The 15,888-nt window shown below is 28.4% G+C and overlaps 1 protein-coding gene across 2 annotated transcripts in view; it reads left to right on the top strand.

Annotated features, from left to right (window-relative positions):
- Positions 1–411: 411 nt before the first annotated feature.
- Positions 412–15,888, top strand: part of vri (nuclear factor interleukin-3-regulated vrille) — a 61,290-nt gene continuing 45,813 nt past the window's right edge. Inside the window, exon 1 of one of the 2 annotated variants that reach the window (XM_075363399.1) lies at positions 412–527. The gene's annotated coding sequence lies outside the window, so the exon portion shown is untranslated. The remainder of the gene's footprint in view (positions 528–15,888) is intronic. The other variant, XM_075363400.1, reaches the window with a different exon arrangement.

Here is a 15,888-nt window from a genome sequence, read left to right as displayed (position 1 = left end):
TATTGCCTTTTTATATTTAGCGTAATAAAATAATATTTTCATGAAAGTAATTTGCCATCTACAAAGGGAACGTTTAAGGAATAATGTAACGCGGGAAATATTTACTAAAAAGCATTGTGGTAGGAATTTTTTTTTTATTCGAACTTTACCAGTTTATATCTGTAATTTTAACGTTCATTTGTTCAGTACGAGTAAAAAATTTACATTAGACACCTAAATCGCGGTGATCTCCAAGGAAAACGGGATCTCTTCTCGCTTACATAACTAATCAAAATAAACTCGAATAGTTACGTAAGGTGAAGGTGACCTATCTGGACTGTGATTGGTGACTCACAGAGGGTGTTGTCCTTCCCTCTCTACTCCGATAATCTCCCCACCACGTGACGAAATGACGACATCCCGTCCGTTACCTGAGCCCACGCCACGCTGCAGTCACTAGCTGTCTCTCGTGCAGTGTGTGTGTCTTTTAGTGATTTGTGTTTATTTTACATATGGTTCTTTCCTTTGTTATTTGGATATCAGTTTCGGTGAGGAATTACAAGATGTTACTTTATTTCTAGTTAATAGCCTATGTTGATAAGTTAAATTTTTTTTTGTGTATTTAAAAAAAAATATTTAGTATTAAATTTGTCAAGGGCAATATCATTACGTCATTTTATTTACAAACTTAGTAGAGTTAGATTTAGCATCAGTGACTTAACTAGATTGCTAGTCACGTATGTAATATTTTCTAACATTTAAAATTATTTTTGTCGTAAATTTTCATCGCTATTTTATGCGACTTATTTATTTATTTATTGGAAATAAAAAAACTGTTTTGTTGTTCCAGTAAAGAGTATGCTATTATTACGTCATTTCATAAGTTAAAACAAAATTAGAAACATCGTGGATGGATTCGACGTATTACTTTGTCTTTCATAAAAGACAAAAAGCTTTATTCTTTTGTTTTATTTTATAAAATATTTCTACAGAGTTAATCTAACCATCAAATATATATATATGTTTTAGTAATATGCAGATTATAGGATCCATTTACTTTTATATATTTTTTTATTGTTTTTTTTTGTCAATTACGATACAATATTACATTAAACTTACAGAATTTTTACGAGATATTACTGTCAAGTTCTATAAACGTATTCGTGTATTGTTTTCTCATAATAGCCTAATTTCTGCTATGAAAATACATCATTCCTATTTATTTATTGTTAGTGTTAAGTATTTAGTGTTTTACACTATTAAGTATAATAGTGTTTTATTTTATTTTTTTTATTAAACTGCATAACATTAAAGTAATTTATTTCGGTTTATTTTGTAGTTTTCATACAGAGGACTTGTTTTTATAATGAAATAAACTACTCATTTACTACAACATTTTTTCTTTATATATATATATATATATATATATAAAGGACATTTTATTTAAAATTTTTGGTTTTTTAAAAAACAAAAAAAAATTAAAATAAAACAATAAATTAGTAAATACATTTTTAATGAATTTATACTACTTTTAAATGTCCGTGAGATTTTAAAAGTTGTCTATAATAGTATCTTTATTTTAGGGCCCTCGTTCTACTTTCCGTAATGATTAACAAGCTGAGAGGTTTGAATGTAGGCTAACTGTGATTGCGGTCAACATTGTGTATCCGGCATCCCCACTTACAAACACATCCAACTAAAAGTCTTTCACGACTTTCAAATTCTTATTTATTCTCTTTTTTAAAGTAAAATGTTTAACTGTTTTTTGTTGTTTGATTTTTTTTAATTGTAAGTTTACTATTTGTACTTTAATTATTAGTTTGAAAGTTGATTAAATGGAAACGTGTGATATATATATATATATATATGTACAACTTGTGGTACATCTTTTATTATGTTTGGTTATTATTAAATATTATTTCGTAATGTTATGAAATTATTTCCTGTTTTTAATCTTTTTTGTGGTTGATTTAAAAATATATACAAATTTATTCGGAAATTTTTATATCATTTTATTTTTGAACAGTCGAACGATATGCCTTTGAAATATTTAGTTAAATATTGTTGTAAGATAGTATTACACAGTGAACAATTAATGCGGAGAGTTTTTTTTATCTATTAAGTATTATTATTATTAGAAGTCACATGTACAGAATAACACGTGAGTTATTTCACGATATTTGTCGGTCGTAACAAGAGCTCTTATGTAACACAACAATACCGAATAACAACAGCTTTATTCTTTATTTAGATATCATAATTTTATTTCTTGACCTCTGGAGCCTTTACAGATTAGATAGTGGCGACTAGTTTTGTAATAGAGGATTGCATAATAAGTTTAATGATTCTCGCCTTGTTTCTTGTCGAGTGTTGAGTATACCGAGTCAAGAAAAGGGGATAACGTTATAAAACTGAGACCCCCTTCATGACTCGATATAACAGCCGTAATTGTGTGCATTCGAATCCGTGTACTCGCATGCGTGTAAACACGAATGTATGGATGTCGTTTATCTCGTTGTGTGAAGCTTACGACATCACTACGAATATGTATTCTTGTCTTTATCGTGGTGATGTCATAGTTTTCATTATAATTCGTGCATTATTTTTTCCTTTTACGTAATATTATTAGAATTTTCTATCTTCGTAATGAATCATAAGTAACAAATATGTTTTTAAATAAATAATAAGTGTTTCTAAGAACTAAAATTAAAAAAAAATCCGTTAGACTGTCTTAATTTTTTTAATTTATATATTTAATAACAGATTCAGTTGCGTTCCCAAAAATGTGAATTATCTTTGAATTTAGAACTTTTTAATTTTTGTTTAATTTATTTTTATAACAATCTTCCATCGTTTTATGTTATGTAGTGTAACGAAATGTATAATATAAGATTTCTCTATATATTCTATATATTTTTAATATTTAAATAAATATGTATGTTTCAGAAGAAAAAAATCAAAACTGATAAAGCATTTAAAAAGTTTGTGCTTTGTTTCACTTCTTTACTGTGTTTAATTATTATTAGTATTATTTTTTACGTTTTTTATACGTTATTTTCTTCATTCTATACGTAGAATTGATAAACTAGCGCAGTATAATTTTGGGATTCATAGTTAGAATTTGCGTTTTCTGTATAGAAGTTTTTACAGTTTTTTTTTTTGTTGAGAGATACAACTTTCGGAACAGCTTTATCGTGAGAATTACTTAAATCTATATATTTATATTCCCCCTACCCAAATGAAAATAATATTTTTATTTTATTCGTTGGGTGACAATGAATGGCCGTTTATATTTAACCATTTTGTTAAGGTCTTTAAACTGATTCAAAAGGTTGTTTATTCGTTATTAGTAATAATTACAGTGATTTTTGTTGTGAACGTAATTTTTGTTTCCTAACATACGGTACAAGATTTTAATCTGTTTTTTGATGCTGAAAACGAATATGAACTCAATCCTTCTATCGCCCACCATTTTTGTTAAAATTTTAAAGAATTTTTTTCATTTTTCAACGTATAGTTAGCATTTTAACTACTGTATTGTATTTTGTTAGCTCATTTTTTATTATTTAACTTTTTTAACATAATTTGTAAGCTATAAATAAAAAATACTAGACAAAACATTTAATCATATCATAGTCACATATTATGACATCATATCTAATACTGAAGAGTGAGCCTTCATGGACGACATTAATCATGTCTGTGCAGGTCAAAACATGCAGCTGAAAAAACAGCTGTGTTGTTTGTATTAAGCACTGGATTTAGGAATGAATTAATTTTGTTCAGTCATATTGCTGTCTTAAGTTTGTTAACAGTGCAGTGTCATAATGCCTCGAAATTGTGTAAATAATATGGTTGCCTTTTATGAATGTGGTGAGTTTACCGTTAAATCGAATAGAAAAAACATTACACCTATAATTAAAAAAGCGTATAGTTTGTACTTTGTGTAAAATTGGTGATCAGGATAAGACACGGGCTCCTCATACAGTACGCAGTAATTGTTCTGTATATTTAAGAGGATGGCTGAAAGGTACACGGAAGGCTTTGCCATTTGGTGTACCTATGGTTTGGCGTGAACCAAAGGATCGTGTAACCGATTTGTTACTTCTGTTTAACAAGTGTGTCTGGAATTTCTAAAATATCTAAACAGTGCAAAATATCCTTCATTGCGATCTGCAATCAGGCCTGTACCTCACAGTGAAATTATTCCAGTTCCTGAGCCACCTGTGAATGTATATTTCGAAAGCAGCGATGAATAATCAGGCAGTACTGACATAGACAACAATGATTTTGATTTTGAATTATGTTCCGATCAAGCCATATCTTCACAAGGTAAATTATATGACTTCGTTAGGGATTTAGATTTATAAAAAAATCAAGCAACTATTAGGATCAAGACTGCAAGGTTGGAATTTACTTTTTAAAAAATACAAAAATTTGGGGCTTTTGAAACCGACAAAAAGAACTTTCTCAGTACTTTATTGATGAAAATAATTTGGTTTATTGCATAAATATTGATGAGCTTATGTTGCACTTAAGACAAGTTCATAAACCTGAGGACTGGCGCCTTTTCATAGATTCGTCCAACCATAGTTTAAAAGTGGTTCTACTACACAACGGTAACAAATATACTTCGATACCAATCGCTTATCGTATTAATTTGAAAGAGACATACGATGTGATGAAAGACGTTTTTGAAAAAATAAATTATAAAAAACATAGCTGGAACATATGCTGATTTGTAAGTTATAGCTATTTTGTTAGGCACGCAGTTAGGCTATACTAAGTACATGTGTTTTCTTTCTTTGCGAATGGGACAGCCGAGCTAGGGATAAACATTATGTTACCAAAGAGTGGAAGAAACGAGACAACTTAACTGCAAATGGGAAAAATATTGTTCATGAGCCCTTAGTTGAACCCAAAAAAATACTTTTACCCCCTCTCCATATCAAGCTAGGACTAATGAAAAAGTAATGAAGAATGATAGTCCCGGATTTTTTACATCAGGCAGAAATTTCTGAATGTTAGTGAAGGAAAAATTAAAGAAGGAATATTTGTTGATCCTCAAATAAGCGAGTTGATCAGAGATGATGTATTTAACTCGATGTTAAATAATGTAGAAAGTGCAAAACATTTGAAGACATTTGCAAAACATTTCTCGGCAAACAAAAATCCGACATTTACCACGATATTGTTAATCAACTTCTTACTTCATGCAGAGCTATGGGATGTAATATTTCTTTGAAAATACATTTCCTCCACTCGCATCTGGATTTTTCCCGGACAACCTCGGAGATGTAAGTGACGAACACTGTGAACGTTTCCACCAAGACATTTGGGTGATGGAAAGCCGCTATAAAGGGAATACTAATATGCTAGCCGATTAGTGCTGGACATTCATCCGGGATGTGCCTCAGGCTATTTATAAAAGAAAAGCATCAGCAAAATTATAAATTTTACAGATTTAAAACTATATTTAAAACTAAGGGTGATATAAAATATGTATTTATATCTGTAATGTACGCAAAAAAGCAATTCAAGAAATGGTATCGCACTTAGAGAAACATTAAAAAACTTTTATTTGTGTATCAGTGTTATCAGTATCTATTAGATTTTATAAAAAGATATACGTACATGTATGTAGAAATATTCCCAACTTATTTTCTATACAAAAAATAAGTTTTCCATGTTTTAGCTATTCTCTGTATATATTACATTAAAGTTAATTCTAAACTTTAAAAGTAGGTAACAGTAAAAGTAGTTTTTGTCATTATTAATGTATTTAAAAAAAGAAGCATGTAGTAGACATCCCATAATTGCCAACTGATATGATTTTAAATAAAAATATGTAATTTTTTATTTTAAATACCTTAAATATTACATTATAAACGGCCATTTATTTTAAACTAGTAACTTATTAAAATATATAAAAGAAATGTACAAATTATTATTATTTAACAATTTGGCCTGTTTTCTTAGTAGGTCTGGTCTGGTGTACGGAGCCCGCTTGTTGGCTAAAGATTAAAGTAGACGAGTTTTTAGGACAAGTACTGATTTGAGAAACACAATTTGTTTTACCAAGATCTACCACACGAGATTTCTTTTGAAAGTGAATCAATTCAAACAAATCATACGAGAAATTATATGACTATTAAAAATATTCTCAATTTAATTCCGTATTAAAAACTGAGAAATGGGAAAAAAGAAGAATAGGGGTTTTCCCAGTATATGAAACGGCTGAGCTAAAGTATGTGAATCATTAATCTATCCGCGGCCGATTCGAGGTATCGATTTTCAAATTAATAAGTAATTATTATCCTCTTCAGGAATATAAACTATTTAATAAAATGTAAAACGTTGGCATTGATTAAATATTGTAATAAAATTTAGTTCGTGGCTTATTAAAACCCGGGTTAAGGAGCAATGCGTAGGTAACACTCATTTTTAAATCGCTAAACTGTATGATGTACATATGCAACCCGCTTATATAATTAGTATATAATCAAATAATCTTGATATATTATAGCGCTTGACAATTTCCTATTTCTTTTCTTGTCATATATATAAAAGAATCTATATTTTTTTAAGGTTGACAGTTTTGTTTATGACATCCTGTAAGTGTAAATGTTTTATATCTTTAGATTATTTTTTGTGCCCTGTAATGTTACGGTTTAGGCGTAACTTGTAGAAATAGAAGGATGTTCAACTTTAAAAAGGCCCCGCCACTCGGTAGTTTATACTAAAGGAATATATTGGTGTGAGATGGATAAAATAATGTGGAAAATATTTGTAGACTGGAGCCGTAAGCGGAGAGGACTAATTATTGCCTGCACACTTGAATATTGCCAGTCTGTATAGCTCTAGCGAGCACTGGCTTTTGAACAAGGTTGTGTAATCGTGTGTCGTTTGTTAAAATCCGGTTAACTGTTTTGAAGAATCCGCGTATTCGTGATGGAAACTTACAGACGAAATCTCATGTTCTGCGACGGGGAAAATTCAAGAAGAAATTTGAAAAGGGTTATTCAAAAGTTAGTTAAAAAATTCGGTGTTAGACCAGAAACGTGCCTGACGCAGGACATTAAAGCGGTAGTTACAAGATTTTTCCGTAAGTCTTTGCTGAGACTCCGGGAAAAGAACATTTCACGTCAAGCTTACATTGCAGCGAAGAAAATGTTGAAATGTTATCCGTATCGAATGCAGGGTTTCCATGAGCTGACTAACGGTAAAAGGGTTCATTACTGTCAAAGGTTCAAGAACTTCATTTGAGACAAAATCGACATTTTAGAAAGTGCTTTTCACAGACGAAACACGGTTTAACCTCGGTGATATATTAATAGTTAGAACAGCCGGAAAACCCGCACATGTTTTTGAATCATCCTTACATCCTCAAAAAATAAACGTATGGTGCGGTTTCAAGTCGATGAAAAATAGGGCTCTTCCTTTTTTTTTAAAAACTGAGTGCTTTCGTCTACTAAGAAATTATCCATCAGTTCATCGCCTTACTGCTAGAGGTTGAGCGTGACTGCCGGTTGCAGCAGGACAGTGCCACTTGCCAATACAGCTCGTTCTACTGAGGAAATACTTCAGCATTTTTTCGGTGGAAGAGAATCATTTCTAAAGGATTGTGACCACCAAGGTCCCCTGATCTGACCAATCCAGACATCTTTTTGTGAAGTCTCTTAAAAGAAATTGTTATAGGAGCAGTCCATATATCCTGCAGGAATTGAAGGTGAAAATTACCAATGCCGTCAAGGAAATAGACAGGATACAGTTACCAAGAGTAGCCAGGATCATGGTTAAACGTGTCGGTAAGTGCATAGAAGCGGATGGACATCATTTTCAATATCTTCTGTAAATTATTATGTAAATGTTTGTCGATAAATTTTTATCTATAGACTAAACTAAGCGATGGGGCCTCATTTAAGTTGAACACTCTGTATTACTATTATTTTTACTACCTGATGGAAGTATATTAATATGCAGTACTTTGTTATATCAGTGCGAGAATCATTGGCCGACAATACCTCTAAAAGTAAGGCTTTGTAGTTCAAACAGTTGCTATATTTGTGTAATACTCTTCTTCAGTGATTTATATTATTTGTTTTTCAGCTTATTACAGTTTTATATATAAAAATCCACAAATTGTATACACACACATATATATATATGGACGAGTGCAATTTCAATGTAATAGTTGGGGATGCCTTTTAAAACTACATTTAGTGAATATTGTTGATTTTAAATACGACTTCTTCCGGGAACTGTTTACTGATAACTTTGATAACTTTTTATATCATAAAAATAATTTTTTTTCTTCCTTTAATGTAAACAAAATAATGTAAACGATCAGTATAATATTTTTATTTTAAAGAGATACATTTTTTTATTTCTATAATTTTATTATTGTTTAACTGCATAATTTATCTCGTTAAAAATATTCACAGTAAAATGTATTACATTAAAAAAAAGAAGATAAATATTTCATACTGTACGATTTACAGAAAATGGAATCTATTTATAGTAGATTAGGTTTTAATTTTAATAAAGCAACTGAATCGATATTCCTACCTGTTGCTTCTTATATTGTTCTATTTATGTCTATATTTACCCTTTTTATTCCAAATAACTCATCAAAAATATTTTCAAAAATATATTCATGTACAGAAGTATTTTTAGTAAGCATTTATTAACAGTTCCATATAATTTCAGATTAGATTCAGTATTCAGTTAAATGGTAGAATTTTTCAAATTTAAAACTAGCATTGGATATTTATTTTTCTGTGTTATTAGAAGTGTTGGGCTAAAACATTATCCATTTCGTTTACCTGCCACTGCGGTCTGTGTGGATATTATATATATATATACACACCACATATTATATATATAAACGCACGGTTTAATTGATAATATGTTTAATAAGTTTATTTATTATTTTCTTCATGTTCAAGACTATTAAAAAATATTTATGAACAAAAGGGGATTTCTTCGTTTTTTTAACAGAAGCTCATAAATTATAATTTATAATGGATTATATGAATACATTATTGAAGTATTCCTAGTCCTTAATTACGTTCCAAGAATTATAGTACAATATTATAATTTAGTATTTGCACATAAGTTTTAAAGGATATTTAATTTTATCGAAATTTTATTTTCGTATATATTATTCAGATACGTTGCTCGTAAAAATAAATAATTTTAATGTTGTGTATTAATTATATTGTATATATTTTTAAACTTATAATTGTTTGTGGAAGTTAAAAAAAAAAAGTATATTTATATATACGGTAACTTTGTTTGTTTTTGTAAAATGAATGTGGGTCTGAGTAATTAATTGCGTAACATCGATGATAGTAGTTTATATCGCAGAATTATGTATAGACTGTATTACATATTATGTACAAGATTGCGTAATAGATTTCATCCTTTTATTTCCAAGTGCGGATTAGTTGTAATATAAACCCGATCATAATACAGACAATACGTATGATATGTTCTTATCTAAAAATACATACCTATCTATTAAATGTTTACATTTGAATTGTAATTGTTAGGGCTCGTTTAAAAAAGTTTTAAAGACCTAACGTTTTACGTGTAAGATTTAATCTAAAGAAAACCCTGTAATGTACATAACGTAATTTACCTTAACCTACACCGCGTACTTATATTACATTAGTACGGATAAATACAGTACAGTAGTCGAATGATTTTTTTGTATTTTATTTGTTTTCTGTGAATTACATTTTTTCGTTTTATCTGAATAATTTTTCGTAAACGTTAAAATTTTACGTATTTGTACGTATTAATTAAACTGTTTGTTTCTGGGCGAGGTTAGCTACAAAATCTAAATAATCGATCGGAATGAAATTTTTAATCGGCCGATAAATATTTAACCGAACATTTTCGTTGTTTAATTAAGTTTACAACTAAAAAAGAGTAGTTGAATTATTCCGTGAAAATCCTAGAAGTTTATATACCAACCCTATGCAGGATGTTTGGAGAGGGGTACCTCATTTTATAACAAACCTTTGAAAGTGATAATCATTAGTTATATTTGTAAATTAATTTAACATTTATTTATTTATTTTTTTCTAATAAAAGTAAGCAATATTTTTTCCGGAATTGTAGGCCTATAAATAAATTACCACGCTAATCGTGATTTAATTTTCTATATTTAATATCTGTCGGTACATTTTTTACGGGTATATTCTTTAATGAATTGTATTCGTATATACATTTTTGGATACCCTTTGTAATATAATTCGACTAAAGGATACTAGAGGCACAGGATGACGGTCACTATCAGTTTACTTATTATGTCTAATGTTACCTAACTTAGGTGTATTTAATACGTAAACCGGTTTACAATAACATGACTAAGGCCGCTGACTATGATGTAATATATATTAAGAATTATTATCATAATAGTAAGAATTTTGCGTTTATTATAAGATTGCATAGAAATAATCTATTAATATATATATCTTTTCTAAGATAATCGTAATTAAGTCACCTATTGATGCGTTTCGGATATATTGTATTTTCAAAATTCACTGTACTCATAGTATATATACAGCACTGGCTATACATACAATGCATATATACACACTACCAATAGTAAGAACTGTCGCAAGGTTTGCCCATCCGAAGCTGCGGATGACTGAGAGACTTTGAGTATAAATTTATAAAATCTTTTTATTTTTAATTTTCGACGGTGTAAAATTTGTTCACGTCGGTAATTGGTTTTAAATATTGTAATTTCAGTTAAATTTTAGTTAAAAATGAGTATATTTTTCTGTTGTCATTGAAGATTATTTTTTCGTATAGGTATTAAACACTCGTAAAATTGGCTCGTATCGCTTTTAAGTTAAATGTTTATACGTAGTAAATAAAATAGCTTGCAAAATACATTTAATACTTGCATCTAAGGTACTTTCTGATTGTTATTTATTTGTTAATTTATTTCCATTTATTCAGTTTATTTAGAAACAACATAATATTAATGTTTTTGTTAATAATCATGTTACTACTTCATCACGTTTCTCTTCTGAAACGTGTAATTTTTTTAAAGCTCTATATTACTTTTTTGTGTGATGACACAAGAATTATTCATTAAACTTGTGTACGCTGTTATTGAAAGTGTTATTAATTATTTAATTAAATATGAATAGTCACACACACAAGCGAATAAATGTCACTCTTAAGATATGAAAACCATTCCATTGTTAATCGATAAAGTTTAGTAATATCTAATTATAGAGTTGTTAAATCGATAATAAATTTATTTAATTTTGAAGAAGATTACGTATGAATATTCGTCGTAAATAAAATTTATACCTAATTAATCATTTTTTATTATTATTTTGAACGGTTATTTATTTATTATATAAAGCTTTTTTTTATAATTTTTATTCTTTGAAGTGGCGGAGAAGTTGGTATACACTGAGAAAAGTTTTCGAAAAATTTATTTTTATTTTAAACTTTTTATGTGAACGGATGTTTCTTAAGAGTATAAAAGGCGAGTTAAATAGAATTATTTCGTGTATAAATGAAATAATCTGTTGTTTTTTTTTTAAACACTATAATATATTTAATGAAATTTCATGTAGTTTTTTATTTTTTGTATTATAATTTTGTTTATGTAATTTAACACTGTGTAAAAATTGTTTAATTGTGTAGGATTCAAACGTTTAATTAAAAAAAAATTATATTCGGTCTTTAATTTTACAATATCGGATTTTTTTTTCTTCTCAAATCAATAAGAATATTATTGAAAGATAATTTTCATTGTGGTTTTTGGAGCGAATAATTTAATCTTAGGTAAATATTATGGAATAGAATACCGTACCGATTTATAATATGGGTTATGATTTTGTTTTACATATGTTTATGCTATACTCTTTACCAAAGAGATCTGTTCGATTTTTTTAAAGATGGATTTTTTATAAGCGGGAGCGTTTTCTTCATAGACAAATAATTTGAAAATATGCTTTTTTTGTTATTATTATTATCTATTTCGTATTAGCGCGAAATTGAATAAAGATTTGTTGGAAAAACTTATACTAAAATCTAGTACATGTTACCGTATTTCGATCAGACTTAGCTCATGCTAGGTAATTATTTAACGTCGTTTATTTTCATTTTTTTTCTCTTACTTTTATATATCCATTTATATTTTTGCGATACATTCACAAAATAGTTATAACCTATTAGGTTTTTTTAAATATAGGCATCTTTTTTTGTAGAGTGCTTTTTTTATAAAAATGAAATTTAAAGTAATTTATATTTTGAATTTTTTAAGCTTGTGACAAATTAGGGGTTAGTAAGTTGTTAATAGAGCTTTTTATTAATTTAGAATTTAAAGACTTAACAAATTATTATTTAGTACTACTTTTTTCAGTTGGTTTTATTATTTTTTTTTAAACTTTTTTATAACGTTAAAAATGAATTTATGTACTACGTTTCTTTTTATTAAGAAGTTATCTTCTGTTTATAAAAAAAAAACAAGATAAAAACATATGTCATTTATTACGGACGGTTTTAGTAACTGGAATATATAACAATTGCTGAACAAACTAAATTTACGGTAGATATTTTTATCCTTGCACTGATAAAATGAACTACTCTGCTACTGATAGGAAAAAATCTCTTACACTAATGACATTTGGCAGAATTCCTTTTTTTACATTATTAAACCTTTTGTCACTTTATATAAACGTAACAGAAAACGCATAATTGCGCACAGATATAAACAAATAAAACGCACAGTTTTTAAAAATTAACGCGTATTGAAAATTAATTTTTTAAAACCTTTTATATATATTTGCGATCGTGATTATTTTTTTCAAATATTACCTGAATATGATCTTAATCATTCGATGCGCACGTTTCTTTAAATTCTAGAATGTTTTTATGACCATTATTTAAATAAAACTTCTTATGTTTTTGTCTGCAGTATTTTTTATAATTAGTATCGTAAAAAAATATTGTTTAAGCGATCGAAAATTTTTAATTTTGCTCTATTCAACTAAAATCGATTAGTTTTTGGTGTTTATTTGTTATTTTTTGGAACTTATTTGGAACATTTTAGCATATTAGATGTCTTTTGGTGATCTAAAACTTTTACAATAATTTTTCCTCTTTGTTAACTTTTGTCTTTCATTCCTGATTAATGCTTATATCCCACTTCCCTCTTCCTCTAATAATAGAAATCAAATTCCAGATTTTGTTGACTACACGTCCATAATGATTAAGAAAACTTCAATATTCTCGTACCAACCAACTCGTACCCCACATCCATCCGGAGAAACATCAGATGCTATAATCCGATTCTATATAAACGTGAGCTTTCACCCTCTGTTTATGAGTACGTGTATGCTCTAGCATCTCCGTAGTTTAAACGATTATGTATCATGAAAAACTTTCTTTTCTGCACATTTTTTTCAGTCAACAAACAATTAAAATTTTCAGAAAAAGTGAAAAATCGTAATTTTATGTCCTTTTTTCAATGTATACGCACATGTTTCCTCATAGAATACAAAAGGAGAAATAATTTTGGCCTTAATTATTAATTTTTTAAAAGCCCATGAAATAATGGTTTCGGTCTTTTCGACTAGATTTAAATTTATCGGGGTAAAAGTCCTTGATGAAATGCAATTATAAAAGTATTTTCGTGATTATAAAACTTGTATATAGTGGAAAAAAGATTCCCGTAAAATCATGATTTTTTAAAAATATGTACGCAATACATTTCTTATTATTAATTTTATTTTTAATAAAACGTGTTCAAAATGATTTCCTTCTTTAGTGGATTATATTTTTAATAATAAATTTCGATAGAAATAAATTGAAATTAAGGGTTTTCTCAATTTTTTATCGTTATTAGAAAGATTTTCAGTTTTACACAACTTAAGGCATTACGTGTTCGTGCAAGATGCCTATTTGCCTGCTTGCATTACATGTAACCACCCAAATTATGTAAGCAAATTTTTATTTCATTGCGTAGTTGTAGTAGTAGAAGATGGTTTTTTTTGTTGATAATATACAAAAAGGAAAGGCGAAAACAGAATCATGATAAGTGAGTTTACCAACTTATAAAACGAATTTTCGAGAATTCATTCATTGATTTTTGTAGGTATCATACACCTTAATTTATACATTTTTTAATGATGAACAACTATGGAAATCTATTATTTTGTAATTTCTATAAATAATATTTTTATGAAATTTTCATTGTTTTCCTTCCTTTGCAGAGTTTTTACTTCATCTTCAATTTTATTATGACACTGTGAAATAATATTCACGTAAAATCGATGTTTGTGATATTTTGAATTAATCATTTTTTACTGAGTTGTAATTTTCTCGAAGTTCCTTGATATTTTGTTTACGATTCGTTCACATATTTTCATTATTTTTGTGATTAATTTTAATTTTTAACCGATTCATCATTAAATATGGTAATCGTAATGGAATCTATTAGTTGTATGAAGGATATTAGTTCGGTATTATTTAAGTTATTTTAGATTACTTAATTCTAACTACTGATAATATATTTTCGCAATTTTTATGTAATTCCTGTTAAAAGTTATATAATAATGTGACGAATAAAGTTTTATGACTTAATTTTTACTTTGCATAAACGTGTACACAATAAACTGTCTGTGATTTGTAATTATCTGTATTTAATGCTATTTCCAACTTCGTATTTTTTCCCGTTCTATTGTCTTTATTACATTTAATTGTAGTTTTGATGTACTTGATATTCATTCACCCTGGGAAATAAACGGAATTTTTAAACCGTCGTTTTCATACGTTTTTGGGCACATAATCTGATTTTTATAAAAATTTAAAACCGTTATCCTTTTTGTAGGCTCGGAAGAAAGGTACTTAAAATCGCGATTATATTTCATGAAAATATTTTAAGAATTTAAATTTTCACTTATGTTAAATTTATTTCAGAAACGCTAAAAACATCTACCAGGTATTTCTCTTTTCAGTTATTTTAATTTTATAAGGACTTTACTGAGTGTTTGTAAAACTATCATCATTTATATGCTTATTTTATGAAAGTTTCTTGGAATAAAACTAATGCTCTATTGTTTATTATTATTTCTTATTACTGATTTACTTTGTAGTTTTATGGTCAGCAGTATAGTATACATTTGTTTGTGTGTGTGTGTGTTTGAGAGAGAGAGATAGTGCGCGAATCGCGCGCGTTTATGTACATATTTAGCATCCCGTCGCGGTTTCGCCCGCGCTATATGATTATTTGAGTTTCCCGTCGCGGTAAATTTTTAAAAAATTTTATATTTTGTAGTCAAGTAACCAGAGACAGCTGCAGCCAGTCGCGTTGGACGTACAGTAACAGTAACTGTGTTGATTGAGCCGCCGGGCCGTGCACCGTCGCATCTTTTAAAAAATAGAAATTCAAAAAACCCGAAATGGATTTTTAACTATTTATCTGAAGAGTATTTGCAGGCCCAAATCTACTGAATATTTCGTTCGGTAAAGCCGGGAACGGGGGAAATTTGCACTCATTGTTCAAAATGTTTTACGTTTCTTCACCCTTTCAAGGTTGAATTCGAAAAATCTATAAATTGTTTTTATATATTCACATACAGATTACACGCACCAAACGTCAAGTTGATATCTTCATTTTTACCGAGAAATTAAAAAAAAATATTAACTATCATTGATAGTCCATTTTAACACTTTAAACACGGAATTTAAAAAAATCCGAATTATTGGGCGTTGATTATGAAACGGTCACGACATATTTTATTTATTTAGATATATATACGTATGGATGTGTTAACAAATATAATAAGGTTAAAAGAAGTACGAGCGTGCTCGCGCGGGAAATACGCCAGTGAATTATTATTACAGTTTATTAAATCTGATGCAACACTA

The sequence above is a fragment of the Lycorma delicatula genome, chromosome 4 (genome assembly GCF_047948215.1).
Source record: "Lycorma delicatula isolate Av1 chromosome 4, ASM4794821v1, whole genome shotgun sequence".
Lineage (NCBI taxonomy): Eukaryota > Metazoa > Arthropoda > Insecta > Hemiptera > Fulgoridae > Lycorma > Lycorma delicatula.
Note: the sequence above shows the minus strand (reverse complement) of the source record. Positions and strands in the feature narration are given on the sequence as shown.